The sequence below is a fragment of the Hippocampus bargibanti genome, linkage group LG05 (assembly GCF_051943395.1).
Source record: "Hippocampus bargibanti isolate YZ-2025 linkage group LG05, ASM5194339v1, whole genome shotgun sequence".
Taxonomy (NCBI): Eukaryota; Metazoa; Chordata; class Actinopteri; order Syngnathiformes; family Syngnathidae; genus Hippocampus; species Hippocampus bargibanti.
The window spans coordinates 1,572,501-1,587,500 of record NC_142738.1 but is presented as its reverse complement, the minus strand read 5'-3'; the positions used below and the strand labels follow the sequence as shown (position 1 = coordinate 1,587,500).

Genomic DNA, 15,000 nt, shown 5'->3' with positions numbered 1-15,000 from the left:
TAAGCACATTTCGTGATGTTACATTCATCCAACCGTGAAACCAACCGCTCATTTTCACTCTCCCATACGTCAGTATACGAGGAGTATTTGGCATATACTTTTATTGTGAAACATGTTACTCTGACCACAAATTGTGCATCGTGAATCTTTTAAGTATGTTTTTTTTTTTTTACTTATTGACTGGCCAAATGAAGACAAAACATTGCCAACACACTCAGTTGCCAACACAGTGAAGCAATACGGTTAGAAATGAGCCAATCTACTGTGAAAGTGGGTGGAATGTTCCAAAGACAGAACATTTTTTTTTGTTGTTTTAAGAAATGAAGATATGACGTGACATTTTGATATGTATACAACAAACCGTATAAAGTTTTCACCCCGCTCCTTGTTGCCAAATAAAAAAGTCTGCAATACATTTCTCCACATTCTTTATTTAGCATTTCACATGAAGGATTTTTATCACTTGGTAAACAATGGAAATATTCACTATTTTTTTAAATAACAAAATAATGATATATATGTACATATATATATATAATTTTAACAAAAAAAATTGACAAGCTGAAAGGAAAAGAAGATAATTTTAATAAATACAGTATATATATTCTTAAATTTAAAGAACAACCGACGTCTCTGGACAAGTTGTGTCCATAATTTGTAAAATGGCTTCAAATGACTTCTACTAAGCGTATTTTACAAAGATTCCACCGCATATTAAAGCTATATTTTACGTTTTAAGACACGCGATGAATATTCCGGAAGTCTTGTTTTTGAGTTGGTGACGAGTCCGTACGTGACGTCACTGAAACTTTTACTCGAAGTTTTTTCCACCTCTAATGTTTTAGTGTTCTTTCTACTCGTTTGCTGTTCGTCTTCAAACGTGGTCACGTGTGACCTTTGACGTCATTTCACCAATCGAACAGAGGAAGGCAATCATATGACAACAGGAAGTAATTTTATTGGACAGGTGTGATTTCATCAAGTCGGCGTTCGAATTTCACGTGGGCAATTTTTTAAAATAGTTTCGTCAAGAAACGTCTTCGGTGTCTACCCAAAACGTGGATATTTCAACCAAAGTTCGTCGTCCAACTCAAGAACGCACGTCACGGTAAGTTGTTGATTTTTATTTCGTGATTTGTTTTTGCATTGGCTAACTGTTTCGTGGTGGTATTTCACTGTCAATGTTTCAAGATGCATTTTTGGGAGTAACACACACCAGTTATTGTGATGCAACTATTAGAAAAACTCGTGACGAAAAACTAAAAAGCCACTACTCGATCAATAACAGGGTCGACATTAAGCGTCTTGCCTGTCAGTTTTTACTTTTATAAGAATCTTATTATTCCAAAGTTACAGTACTCTTAAACGATTCCCGTTTTTGGCTACTTGACCCATTTTTGACACGATCAAACTTATTTAATTTCTTTGGTGTTTCTTGCCATGACATCAGATTGGACTTGCTATGCCAACCGCGGCCGCTAGATGGTGACAAAATATTGCCCACGAATATACAGACTGCAGTTGCGATACAAAAAAAACGCCGTATTCATGAATGTACTTTTATTTCGGTATATTGTGCTTTAAATGTCTTTAGTTGTTTTATTTTTGTAATTATTTTGGTCTACTTTTAATGATGTAAAGCCCATTGAGTTTCCTGAAATGCGCGAAATTGAGTACATCACGTATGGATAGCAACTCTGTGATGGAATTATCTAGCTATCTATCTGTCTGTCTGTATAGCTATCTATATACCGTAGCTGTGTATTTAGCTGTCTATATAGCTGTCTAGCAATCTAGCCTAGCTTGTGTTATTTAGTGATTCAAAACATGAAAAAAACACCGTAATGCGATGGAACATTTAACGGAACATTTAACGAAGTGATTCTTTCGTGTACCACTCGGTGTCGCATTTCTTTTCTATTTCTACCCCAAGCGAGGATTGAGCTCGTTGGCCGATATGAGGGAAGACGTGGCCATGACAGATGTCAAGATCAGGCCTCTTATGTCCCATGCCAAAAGTCCTGGCATCGGCCGAGCCTCGGACTCGAGTTGTCTTTTTAACACTCGGCCAACCTCGGACAAAAGGGGGACAATTCAACAATTTGATTGGAGGTGCGGGGGTATTTGTTAATGGGTAATAACAGGAAATCAGCCTGGATGAAGCTTGTGATTGGTCGATAGGGATACACGTTGATATGGATTGGGCAGGGGGGGTGCGTGATGTGTTCATCCAAATCAGAGGATTAAGGGGCGAATAAATCCTGGTAGAAATACGTGTGTGTGTGTGTGTGTGTGTGTGTGTGTGTGTGTGTGTGTGTGTGTGTGTGTGTGTGTGTGTGTGTGTGTGTGTGTGTGTGTGTGTGTGTGTGTGTGTGTGTGTGTGTGTGTGTGTGTGTGTGTGTTTAATCCTCACTGGTTTGGGCCTCATGACCCTTTTGTGGATTAGATTTGGGGCCCACTCCAAAAAAAAAAAAAAATCCAAAAAACGAGAACAGGGGTGCTGCTAGGGATTAAGAAGATTCTAACAGGTGTTTTCCTTTGTGGTGTTTAGGAGTGATCAGGACATCACTCACTTGAACGAGACAATCGTGAAGTGATTGGATGGGGAGGGCAAAAAGGGGCGGGGCATCCCATGTCTGGGTCACTTTATTTTGGGCCGCAAAAAGAAGGGCCCTTAGAAATGAAATGGATTATTTTTTAGAAATGAAATTGATTATTTTCTTTGTTTATTTATGATTAGTGGTGTTTATTTATTGATTATTACTCCCAAATATATATTTTAGGAAAAGAAGAAGCTATCTAGCTGGTTGGATAGCGGACAGCTAGCTAGCTGGCTATTTGCTATTTATTAGCTGGCTAGCAATCTAGGTAGCTGGCTATTAACTATCTATTGGCTATATACTAGCTGGCTGGCTATTTGCTATCTAATAGCTAGCTAGTGATCGATCTGGCTGGCTATTAGCTATTTATTGGCTATCTATTATCGACCTCGCTTTCTATCTGTTTGAGTTACTTCCGAGTTGAGTGAGTGGGCTTAGCCTAGCTTTCATCCAAACGTCAAAACGAGGACTTGATTGCTCCGTGGCTACGCTAAGAAACTGTCATTTATTAGCTGGCTGGCTAGCTAGATAGCTGGCTCGTTAGCTGGCTAGCTAGCTATCTATCTGGCTGGTTAGCTAGCTTTCTGGCTGGCTGGCAAGCTATCTATCTGTAAATCTCTTAGCTACAAAGCTGGCTAGCTCTCTAGCTAGCTATTTATTAGCTCGCTAGCTGGCTTTCTATCTATTTGAGTAACTTTCTTAGTTATTGAGATGGCGATCTGTCCAGCTAGCTATCTGTTGGCTATCCATTGGCTATCTACTAGCTGGCTGGCTAGCTTTCTATCTATTTAGCGTTCTATTAGCTGCATAGTTATCTAGGTGGCGGACTATCTAGCTAGCTATCTGTTGGTTATCTATTAGCTATCTACTGGCTGGCTAGCTAGCTTTCTATCTATTTACTTCCGAGTTGAGTGATTTTATTATTATAAAAATATATATAATTGTCTGCAGGTCACAATTTAAATGAGTGATTTTTCTTTTATTTTGTTGATGTTCTCCTCCATGGTAACACTGAGGTGGATCAGTTGTTGGGATGCAGCCCGTCATTTTTTGCGACAAATTACGAAAATTCTCGGGTGGGTGGAAATTTGCGACTCAAACGACAGCTCGGAGGGGAGGACTAATGGAAAGCATTGGAGGAGGGAGGTGAGACGGCTGGGGGGTTGTGGGCAAGGGCCAGCTCTCCTGCTGGGTCGTTAATGAAGTGGAGTGACTTCCTGGTTAGCTCCAACCAGCTGTTGCCCCCCCACCCAATCTTCACCGCCCACCCCCATTCCCGCCCCCTCCAAAAAAAGACAACATTTTTGCCCTTGACTCTTTTGTCATCATTCATGTCGTCTTTCCATGCTTGCTAATGAACACTTAAAAAAATAGGTGTCTAGCTGTAAACTGGCTAGCTATTAACTATTAGCTAGCTAGCTATTAGCTGTCTAGCTGACTGGCTGTAAACTGTCTAGCTGGCTACCTGTTGGCTATCTGGCTATCTATTAACTATTTATTGGCTATCTATTAACTATTTATTTCATTAGCTAGTTAGCTATCTATTAGCTGTCTAGCTGACTGGCTGTAAACTGGCTATCTATTAACTATTTATTTTCTATCTATTAGCTAGCTAGATAGCTATTAGCTGTCTAGCTGACTGGCTGTAAACTGGCTAACTGACTATCTATTAACTATTTATTTTCTATCAATTGGCTAGTTAGCTAGCTATTAGCTGTCTAGCTGACTGGCTGTAAACTGGCTAGCTGGCGATCTATTAACTACTTGTTTGCTATCTATTAGCTGGCTAGCCATTAGCTGTCTAGCTGGTTGGCTGTAAGCTGGCTCGCTGTTTGGCTATCTATCTATTAACTATTTATTTGCTATCCATTAGCTAGCTAGCTAGCTTTCTATCTATTTGAGTTTCTTCGGGGTTGAGTGAACGCTGGTGCGTGTGGCTGCATCTGCTCACCCACAGAAAAAACTTATCCTGTGACTGTAAAGTGACCTTGAGAGTTTTGAAAGGTGCTTATAAATGAAATGTAAAAAGTGAAATGTGTTATTATTATATATATGTATATATATGCATATCTTTATGTATATAGTTTTTATGTGTTTATTTGTTCATCCCTCTATTTATTTAATTGTTTGTTTATGCTGACAAATTTTTATTTCACCATCTTGTCTTTCCCACAACGGTGCCCTCTTCCCCTGTTTTTGACTCAGCCAGGTGCCTTGTACGAGCCCCCCCCCCCCCCCCCCCCCATCCACCCTTCTTTGGTCAAACTGTCAAAATTGATTTCCTTGGCGGACTTTGCACACGTCTGCATGTCGTGCGCTCTCACACCAAAGCGTTAGCAGACAGTCGAGGTGTTGCTCGGCCTTTGTCTGCCTGTGAGGTCCTCAGAACGCTTTCACAGCTGCTCGGCCACCTCTGAGAAGCCGTCCGATACGTCGTTCAGGGTGACCTTGCGCTCGTGATGTCAATTTCGTTGATGACCTACACTCCCGAAATGTGCATTTGAACGCAATATATAAGCATGCGCCACTATAATAATAGATAATAGATAATTATAATTATAATAATAATAATAGCTATCTATTCGCTAGCTATTAGCTATCTATTCGTTAGCTATCTATCTGGCTAGCCAACTATATGTTGGCTAGCTATTAGCTATCTTTTGGCTAGCTATTAGCTATCTGTTGGCTAGCTAGCTAGCTTTCTATCTATTTGAGTTACTTCTGGGTTGAGTGACCACTGGCGTGTGTGGCTGCCGCTGCTCACCCACAGAAAAAAAACTTACCCTGTGACTGTAAAGTGTCCTTGAGAGTTTTGAAAGGCACTTATAAATGAAATTTTTATTATTATTATTATTATTATTATCTTTAAAAGCTATTCATACCACTCCCGGTTGAAGTTTGATGTCAAAGTAAACATCAAACTAAGACAATTATAATATAAAAATAGTTTGCTAATCCATAACAACCGCTTAATTTTGCCTTCAAGTCAGCTTCACGCTAACAGCAATGGATTTTTTTAAATTACAAACGGTGGAGCAACACATATAGATAGACAATATAAACGATGACGCATGATGAAAACCAGAATCAATCCACTATTTGCTGAGCAGGTGCCAAAATGGCTGATTGCGCACTCCGACTTGCCTCAAATCAATATATATATATATATATACATATATATATATATATATAGATATATATATAGATATATAGATAGATATATAGATAGATAGATAGAGACGCTAATGCGATTAAAGTATCCATTATAATTGACCATTATTGAAACTCATATTCATTTATAAACTTCAATTGGATGAAAAGAGTCGCACACACACACTGTGATTTTAGGACGCATATTTTTTTTGCGGAGGCTGTAACTGCTATGATATGGATAGTTGATGTAGCATCTTTTGCTAATGTTGATGTCACAATTTTAGAGTATAGTCGTGGATGTGGATTCAGTTCGGTGCAGTTTGTTCCAATTCAAATGATTTTCAAACACACACACACACACGTTTCTGTTTCAAGGGTTTTGTGAGGTCCGGATAACTTCATATAAGGAGTGAGGACCACCGTTGCTGATAAGTTTAGAGAAGAACTAGTGTTACATTTGAAGACTAAATGTCACCCCATTTCCCACTTCAACTTCTTTAAAAACAAAGAAATAAAAAGTGAACTTCAAACTGAAATAAAGCAGGAGTGAGGTTTCTGAATGGCTACATTCAAAGTCCTCACCCCTGTATTAAATTTGGTTAAAATATCGTTTTACTTTTTTGTGGTAAGAACTTTTTCCTCTTATTAACCACGCATACACACATAAACACACACAGTCAGTAAAAGTGTGTATCTGAGTGAAATAAAAATACACACCAAAAAATCATTTTGGGTGACTTTGTGAGGACCTCTCTGAAACCTTAACAGATCCATATATAGACCCCCGAAAAGCCTTTACAATGAAAAACTTGTGAGGACCGACCAAAAGGTCCTCACTTGTCAAAAAGGTCCTCACTACTATGGTATCAAATGTTAGTGGTCCTCACAATACTAGTCATACAAACACACACACACAGTTGATCCTAATTGGGTGTCAGGTGGGCATACGTTTCAGCAGTCCACAGTCCCCCACGAGTTCCTTGCTGGAAATAGGCTACACTTCCCATCCATTATCCATCTGGGACCCACATACCCCCTCTTCAACCCACCCACCACACACACACACACACACACACACACACACACATACAATAAATATGACCATTCGATCTTACGCACTTTCTGCGCCCTCTTTGTTGTATAAAGCAGTTTGAGATGAAAGAGGAGAGGACCAAAGCATCCTTTTCACCAGTGGATCCCGGACATCATGGTGAAATGTGTACGTCTGCTACAAGCTAAATGTTGAAAGCAAACACGAAGCTGTAGCATCCGTTAACGATTAGACATCTCCTGTCCCACGTAAATCCGCTTCAATTCCAAGCCGCGACTTTTTTTTTTAATCTCTCTATTTATGTTCCTTCTTATATTAGTGGCGACATCCCCATCCAAAAAGCAGGTGTCTCGGCCTTTCTTTCTTTGATCCTATCACAGTGTGCGACGTATTTCCATCTCAATGTGCTGATCAATATCTCCCTTGAAACAAATCAATTCTTTGTCACCTCCGGGGGTCATAGTTCAAAGGGGGTTGTTTGGTGGTAATGGTGGCAGGGGTGCACGGGAGGGGGGGGTCATTTTAAAGCATCCTCGCTCTGAGATTATTTTGGTTGGGAGTCGCTACGGATGGTCACCGTGACAGCTGGTTGGGTGTGGAGGTGGAGGGCGGGGCAGCTGCACGGCTGCCGGGTAACTGGGGAAAGACCCCCACACCGCCCTTCCAAGGCTTTCTGCATCTGCTCAGCTGTCGGGGCCCCCCGCGACCCCCCCCCCCAAGTGCAGCCGCATCTCGGTGCTCCATCAGCTGAGAGCAGCAGGAGAGACAGCTGGTCAATGCTAGCGGGGAAACACAGGGTGTGTTTATGGGAGTGTTTTGGGGGGGGGGGGGGGGGGTGGCGGCTTGTGACATCACTGCCAAAAGTGATCCATTTAAACACATGCTCTCCCCATACATGCTTTGACATGTTTTTTTGTTTTTAATATTCCAAGCTCATTAATAAATGATGGAAGGTGATTGAGGCTAACTTTCTTAGAACGTTTGGGTTTAACCAATGGTAAATTGTTCAACATAATGTGGGTAAAGTCACCTTATATTTAAAGGACAACCGACGTCTCCGGACAAGTTGTGTCCATAATTTGTAAAATGGCTTCAAATGACTTCTACTCAGCGTATTTGACAAAGATTCCACCACATATTAAAGCTATATTTGCCGTTTTAAGACTCGCGCTCAATATTCCGAAAGTCTTGTTTTTGAGTTGGTGATGAGTCCGTACGTGACGTCACTGAAGGAACGCCCCTGACCGAAAAAAAAAAGGAGATGTTGTAGCAGTCCTTCCATTACATCAATGCATTTTGCTGTACTTTGGTCTGAACACGAAAAACAAAAAGAGGCAGAAGAGGGTGACAAAGCTCCATGTAAGGAATTAATCCGCCTGTGGAAACAGGCGGATTAATTCCTCACAGGAGCTCGGTCGCCATTTTCTGCCTCTTTTTTGGTGATCCATTTGTTGCCTCAAAATGACACGGAATCAATTATTTAATCAATTGCAAACATGTATGCTTTCCTCTTCAGAACTATTTGAATCATATTCATAACTGGATGAGTAACAAGAAAGCATATTCTCCGAATCTGAGGCCATTGTTTTGATTCTCGAGAAAGGCAAGACGTCTTGGGGTGACGTCACGAACATGGGGGCGGGACCTTCTGTATCTATCTAGCTGTCTATCTGGCTATCTCGCTTGCTATCTAGATGGCTGTCTAGCCGGCTACCTACCTAGCTATCTATTTGCTATCTATTAGCTATCTAGCTGGCTAGCTAGCTATCTATTAGCTAGCTAGCTGGCTTTCTATCTATTTGATTTACTTCCGGGTTGAGTGAATGCTGGCACGTGTGGCTGCCGCTGCTTTTTTTCCCCCTCTATTCCCCGCCCCCAGTCTACGGTTAAAGCCGCACGTGATTGGTCAAGATCCGTGGTAGAGGCGGGAGGGGACAGACGCAGGACACACGCAGCAGTGAGCAGGGGGAGGAGTTACAGAAACACACACACACACAAAAGGGAGACAACAGAGCTTGAAACAAAAAAAAAAACAAAAGTGAAAAAAAAGTGAAATGGTGAGAAAATGGATAGAAAACTGTGAAATTTGGACTCGTTTCAACTTTATTGATAGTTCAAAGGCAGAGTGTAGACTGAAAGGTTAAAATATCCCATCAATCAGGCTCCACAAATAACCCGCAGAAGCCATCTGGACAATTTGAAGAGAACATACAAGCAAGGGAACCAGCTATTAATGAAGTTTCTAGTGTGTCTGCCTGCATCTGTTGCAATATCACAACTTCTAAGATGTACAACCCAGAGCTCCTTGAGACACTTTATGCAAAAAGCTATCCACTCCATCAAGCCATTAACGATCGTCACAAAGGTAAATAAAACAACTTTATTATACTGTACAGTTTATTTCTATCATTATAACACCATAGCACATTTATTACACATAAAATAAGGTATATTGTTGTATAGTTTTAAGGCTTATTTAGTTGAAAATTATGTTTTATGGGGACCTGGAAACGGATTATTCTCATTTCAATGGTTTCCTATGGGAAATAAATGTTTGGAATACACACGTTTCGCCTTGCACACAGTTTCTGGGAACCAATTAAGTTCATAAGACTAGGTATCGCTGGACATTAAATCTTTTGATATTTGGTAGGCGCCATTACTTGAGTATTGTTGTTTTGTTGCCAGTGAAGTGATAGCATTTTTTTTTTAGCCACATGCTACTATGGGCATTGAGGCTAAACTGCGAAGTGGTTGGTGCTCTTGTGAATGTTTGTTTTGTTTGGGTGGGTGGTGATGGGGGGTGGGGGGGAGGTTGAAATTAGTTTACAGATGTATTCATATTGTAACGACGATAAACCAATTTCCAGCACGTTAGCAACCATCTATTTTGCTTTTACTTGCAATAAATCCAGAGAAAACAAACGATTAATTCGAGGCTTTTGGGCTTAGCGATTGTGTCAAAATAAAAGCTGCGCTTTAAGGGGAGAGTCATCGAGGAGTCGGGGGGGGTTGGGGAGGTTCCATGGGGGTCTCCACGCAATCATATAATCCATCTGTCTGCGTCATAAAGCGCAAATAAGAGCTTCTCGTTAGCGCGGTGGAGCCATTTTTTTGGGGGGGGGGGGCTTTAAGGGGCCGGCGTCCATCTGCTCCGAGTTGCAAAGGTCACCGGTGATCATTGATCCCTTCATTGATCGCGCGAATCGCTTAATAACTACCGGGGTTCACTTCATTAAGCATCGTCCGCTAGTTTTAATCGCGCTGGGCTAATTTAAGACCCCTCCCCTCCCTCCTCTACCACTCGATTCATTGGGGGGAAAATGCACTTCGGTGGCATCGGTGGGATTAGGAACCCAACAATGGATGACAGATGAGCGCCAAAGCCGCGAGTGGCTTTGCAAAGCGCCGCTGATGATTGTATTCTTTAATGAACATATTGTGTTAATAAAGTCTAAAGATGGACAGGCCATATTGTCGTCGTTTATTCTGGAACATATTGCGCCATCATTTGTTGCTTTGGGGGAGGTCACTTTTTGGGTGTGTTTGTCACAAGGTTAGCAGGGGTTGATTTCTGGATATTTAGAACGTGAAGTTATGAACTTTGATCTTTTATGTGACATTTAGGCCAAAAAAACTTTCATTTAACTTAAACTACCTCTTAAACAGGCTGTAAACAAAAAGTTGTCATCGTAGTAGTAATAGAAGAAGATGTAGTAAATGTGAGGCTAGTTGTAGCTAGCTGTAAGTAGCTGTTCGTAGCTGGAGATAGTTGTATGTATCTGTAGCTAGTTGTAGCTAGCAGTAGCTAAATGTAATAGAAGAAGACGTAGTACATTTGAGGGTAGTTGTAACTAGCTGTATGTATCTGTAGCTAGCAGTAGCTAAATATAATAGAAGATGTAGTAAATGTGATGCTAGTTGTAGCTAGCTGTAAGTACCTGTAGGTAGCTGTATGTATCTGTAGCTAGCAGTAGCTAAATATAATAGAAGATGTAGTAAATGTGATGCTAGTTGTAGCTAGCTGTAAGTAGCTGTTCATAGCTGGAGATAGCTGTATGTATCTAGAGCTAGCTGTAGCTAGCAGTAGCTAAATGTAATAGAAGAAGACGTCGTACATTTGAGGGTAGTTGTAACTAGCTGTATGTATCTGTAGCTAGCAGTAGCTAAATATAATAGAATATGTAGTAAATGTGATGCTAGTTGTAGCTAGCTGTAAGTACCTGTAGGTAGCTGTATGTATCTGTAGCTAGCAGTAGCTAAATATAATAGAAGATGTAGTAAATGTGAGGCTAGTTGTAGCTAGCTGTATGTATCTGTACCTAGCTGTAGCTAGGAGTAGCTAAATATAATAGAAGATGTAGTAAATGTGAGGCTAGTTGTAGCTAGCTGTATGTATCTGTAGCTAGCTATAGCAAGCAGTAGCTAAATGTAATAGAAGAAGATGTAGTAAATGTGAGGCTAGTTGTAGCTAGCTGTATGTAGGTGTCGGTAGCTGTATGTATCTGGAGCTAGCTGTAGCTAGCAGTAGCTAAATGTAATAGAAGAAGATGTAGTACATTTGAGGGTAGTTGTAACTAGCTGTATGTATCTGTAGCTAGCAGTAGCTAAATATAATAGAATATGTAGTAAATGTGATGCTAGTTGTAGCTAGCTGTAAGTACCTGTAGGTAGCTGTATGTATCTGTAGCTAGCAGTAGCTAAATATAATAGAAGATGTAGTAAATGTGAGGCTAGTTGTAGCTAGCTGTATGTATCTGTAGCTAGTTGTAGCTAGGAGTAGCTAAATATAATAGAATATGTAGTAAATGTGAGGCTAGTTGTAGCTAGCTGTATGTATCTGTAGCTAGCTATAGCAAGCAGTAGCTAAATGTAATAGAAGAAGATGAAGTAAATGTGACACTAGTTGTAGCTAACTGTAACTAGCTGTAAATAAATATCGCTAGCAGTAGGTAGATGTAGCTCGCTCTAGGTAGCTGTAACTGTAGCTAGCTGTAGGTTGCTGTAGCTAGCTGAGGGTCACTGTAGCTAGCTGTGGGTAGCTGTAGCTAGCAGTAGTTAGGTGTATGCATATATAGACACACACACACTGTATATAAATAAAACACACGCAGACGAGAACAAAGATGTTCTGTTTCATGTTTGAGGTTTCAACAACGTTTCATTCATTCATCATCACGCAGTTCTTGCGGTGTCTACAACATAAACATACACTGGTGCCCACCCCCCGAGCCCACCTCTGGTCAACCACACCCTCATTTGAGTGAACCATGCCTTTGTCTGACCGCGTGTGTGTATACGATGACTTCTGGATGTGAAAGGGCGCTCTGTGTAAAATGGCGGCTGCGGTGCTATTCATAGCGTTGGCATCAAGGTAATTGGGTACATTTCCTGAAGGCTGCTTTTCAATCGTGACTCCACTGTTGCGGTGGGCCTTCAGGACTGCGTCTCTTTTTCTCAATAACTTTGACCAAAAGGGGGGATGCTTTCGACACACGCGGCGTCGTCCTTGTCGCTACAAAGAAGCGTTTGAGAAGCGCTATGTTCATCTTCAGGGTGTCGGGTCGGGGCCTCACTGACGGATTAGTTTAGACATGTGCTATTTATGTCTGCTTATGGTTGAGAAGGCTTAAAATAACACTGTTGCTCTTACGGAAACAGAGTGCCCGTTTGTTTAAGGTAAAGGGGCAACCACTCATGTTGGCCCCTCCCCCACTTTTATTGGAAACATTTTCAGTCGTTAAGTTGCATGAAAAGAATACAGTTCATAGATAAATGCCTGTTTTGACTAAAACATCAATTCGGAATCACAGTAGTAAACCACAGACGGACAGACAGACAGACAGACAGACAGAAAAGACAGAAAAGACAGACAGATCAATAGTTTTATTGACTGTTGAAAATAGAACAATAAATGTGAATATACAGTAAAGTCTCCTTATATCGATATTCAAGGGAGTCTGAAAAAATATCGATATAACCGGGACTATCGATAGATCCGACCCTGTTTGCATGTAATTTTCTCCGTGCGTGCATAGAAATAGTATCGATATAACCGGGACTATCGATATATCCGATATCGATATAACGAGACTTTACTATATATATATATATCCTGTATTTTGTTTTTCTACTTCTTTCTTTCCTCGTCCTTTCATTTGCTGCTGTGTAATGTAAATGTCTCCACAGCAAGATGAATAAAGGTACATCCAACCCATATACTGTATATACAATATACAGTATATACATAGTACATATGTACACATGCATATACACATGTGTATATACAGTATATTTGTGTATGTACAGTAAAGTCTGGTTATATCGATATCGGATATATCGATAGTCCCGGTTATATCGATACTAGTTCTATGCACGCACGGAGAAAATTACATGCAAACAGGGTCGGATATATCGATAGTCCCGGTTATATCGATACTAGTTCTATGCACGCACGGAGAAAATTACATGCAAACAGGGTCGGATATATCGATAGTCCCGGTTATATCGATATTTTTTTCGGACTCCCTTGAATATCGATATAACGCGACTTTACTGTATATGTAAGTAATGTATGTGTATATATGTATGTATATGTGTGTGTGTATGTATGCATGTATATGTATTTTTTAATCCATTTTGAAACTCAAATTAAACATTATATTTATACTTATCGAGGTAATTATTAATGGAATACGTTTGACGTCTTTTAAAGTAACGGTGACCACACCCGCGTCTTGGTGAAGTGATCGAAAACGTTTGGCACCCGATTTGGTGATCTTCCGGTTTCGACGTCCTTCTTCCAATAGACAGAAGGGGGCAGTAGAGGTTCACCTCTCCTCCTGTCAAGCCGCAACCTTCTAATGTGCCCCGAAGTAATTGAATATTTATGACAATAGAACGCTCGTGGCAAGACTTTTGTGTCACTGATGATAAATAAAGACTGTTCGAGTACCTTTTGTCAGGAAATCAGGGGCGAGGGCCGAGGGGGGGGGGGTGTATTTGGAAGTCCCGCATTGCCGTCTTCCTCCTATTGTTGTCACCTGGATGCAAACAAACAATTGAAAATTCAACAATGTGAATCGATGAGAAGGTTTCTTCAGCCGTCATCTGTACAAAAGTGAAGGTTTCGGACGTTTCGCCTCCTATCCAAGAGGCTTCGTCAGCGAACTAAACCAATCAACAATGTGAACCATTACCAAGTTGATGGACAACAGCAAAGAACAACTCACTCCCTCTACAGTGAGCCCGAGCGAGGCCAATAGTAAACCCATATCATCATCATAATCATCCATTTCATTTATAAGCGCCTTTCAAAACTCTCAAGGTCACTTTACAGTCACAGGATATGTTTTTTTTTTCTGTGGGTGAGCAGCCGCAGCCACTAATAGCTAGTTAATGTCTAGCTATCTAGATCGCTAGCTAGACAGATAGCGAATAGCTCGCTAGCTAGATAACCAGCTAATTAGTCAGATAATAACAGTAACAATAACAATATACTAATAATATACTCATAATAATAATATATTATGCGACCCATAATTTCGTCTCGGTGCGTTGTCTTTTTCGGCTTACCCTCTCTAACCAGAAATAATAATAATAAATAAAACACACACACACAAAAAAAAACACATAAAACATCCGGACACGAATAACAATACCCAAAGTCGTACGGGGTGGGAAAACGGAGAAAATGGAGACACACAAAAAAAAACAACTGACAAGAAATAATAAATACAGTAAAGTCTCGTTATATCGATATTGGTTATATCGATAGTACTGCTTATTACGATACTATTTCTATGAACGCAAGGAGAAAATTTACATGCCGCAGGATTGGATATATCGATAGTCCGGTTATATCGATATTTTTTTCCCACTCCCAAGAATATCGATATAACGAGAATTTACTGTCGATAGCTAGCTAGCTAATAGCTAGTTAGGAGATGGCTAGCTAGATAGCTAGCTAATAGATAGCTAGCGAGATAGATAATGAGATGGCTGGCTAATAGATGGATAGCTAGATAGCAAAACGCTAAAGTAGGTGCGCCAAGCCCAAGCGGAGAGTAAAAGTGTTCCCGAGGCGTCCATTACATAAGAGCGCCATGACAGTATACGAAGACGTGAGTGATGAGACCCCGAGGCTCCTGATGAGAAGCGATAAAAGCGACGCGGGGTTGTGCTTCCCCCTTCCGA

The 15,000-nt window shown here is 40.6% G+C and overlaps 1 protein-coding gene and 1 long non-coding RNA gene across 3 annotated transcripts in view; one reads left to right on the top strand and one right to left on the bottom strand.

Moving 5' to 3' along the window:
• The window catches only part of LOC148897412 (uncharacterized), a 16,304-nt gene extending 15,889 nt beyond the window's left edge, over positions 1-415 (top strand). Inside the window, exon 11 of the mRNA XM_088996816.1 lies at positions 1-415. This exon is cut by the window's left edge and continues 226 nt beyond it. The gene's annotated coding sequence lies outside the window, so the exon portion shown is untranslated.
• A 13,085-nt stretch (positions 416-13,500) lies between these two features.
• The window catches only part of LOC148897411 (uncharacterized), a 12,148-nt gene continuing 10,648 nt past the window's right edge, over positions 13,501-15,000 (bottom strand). For both annotated transcript variants that reach the window (XR_016115045.1, XR_016115046.1), the window contains exons 2-3: positions 13,760-13,847; positions 13,501-13,661 (exon numbers count right to left, since the gene is read on the bottom strand). This is a non-coding gene — a long non-coding RNA (uncharacterized LOC148897411). The remainder of the gene's footprint in view (positions 13,662-13,759; positions 13,848-15,000) is intronic.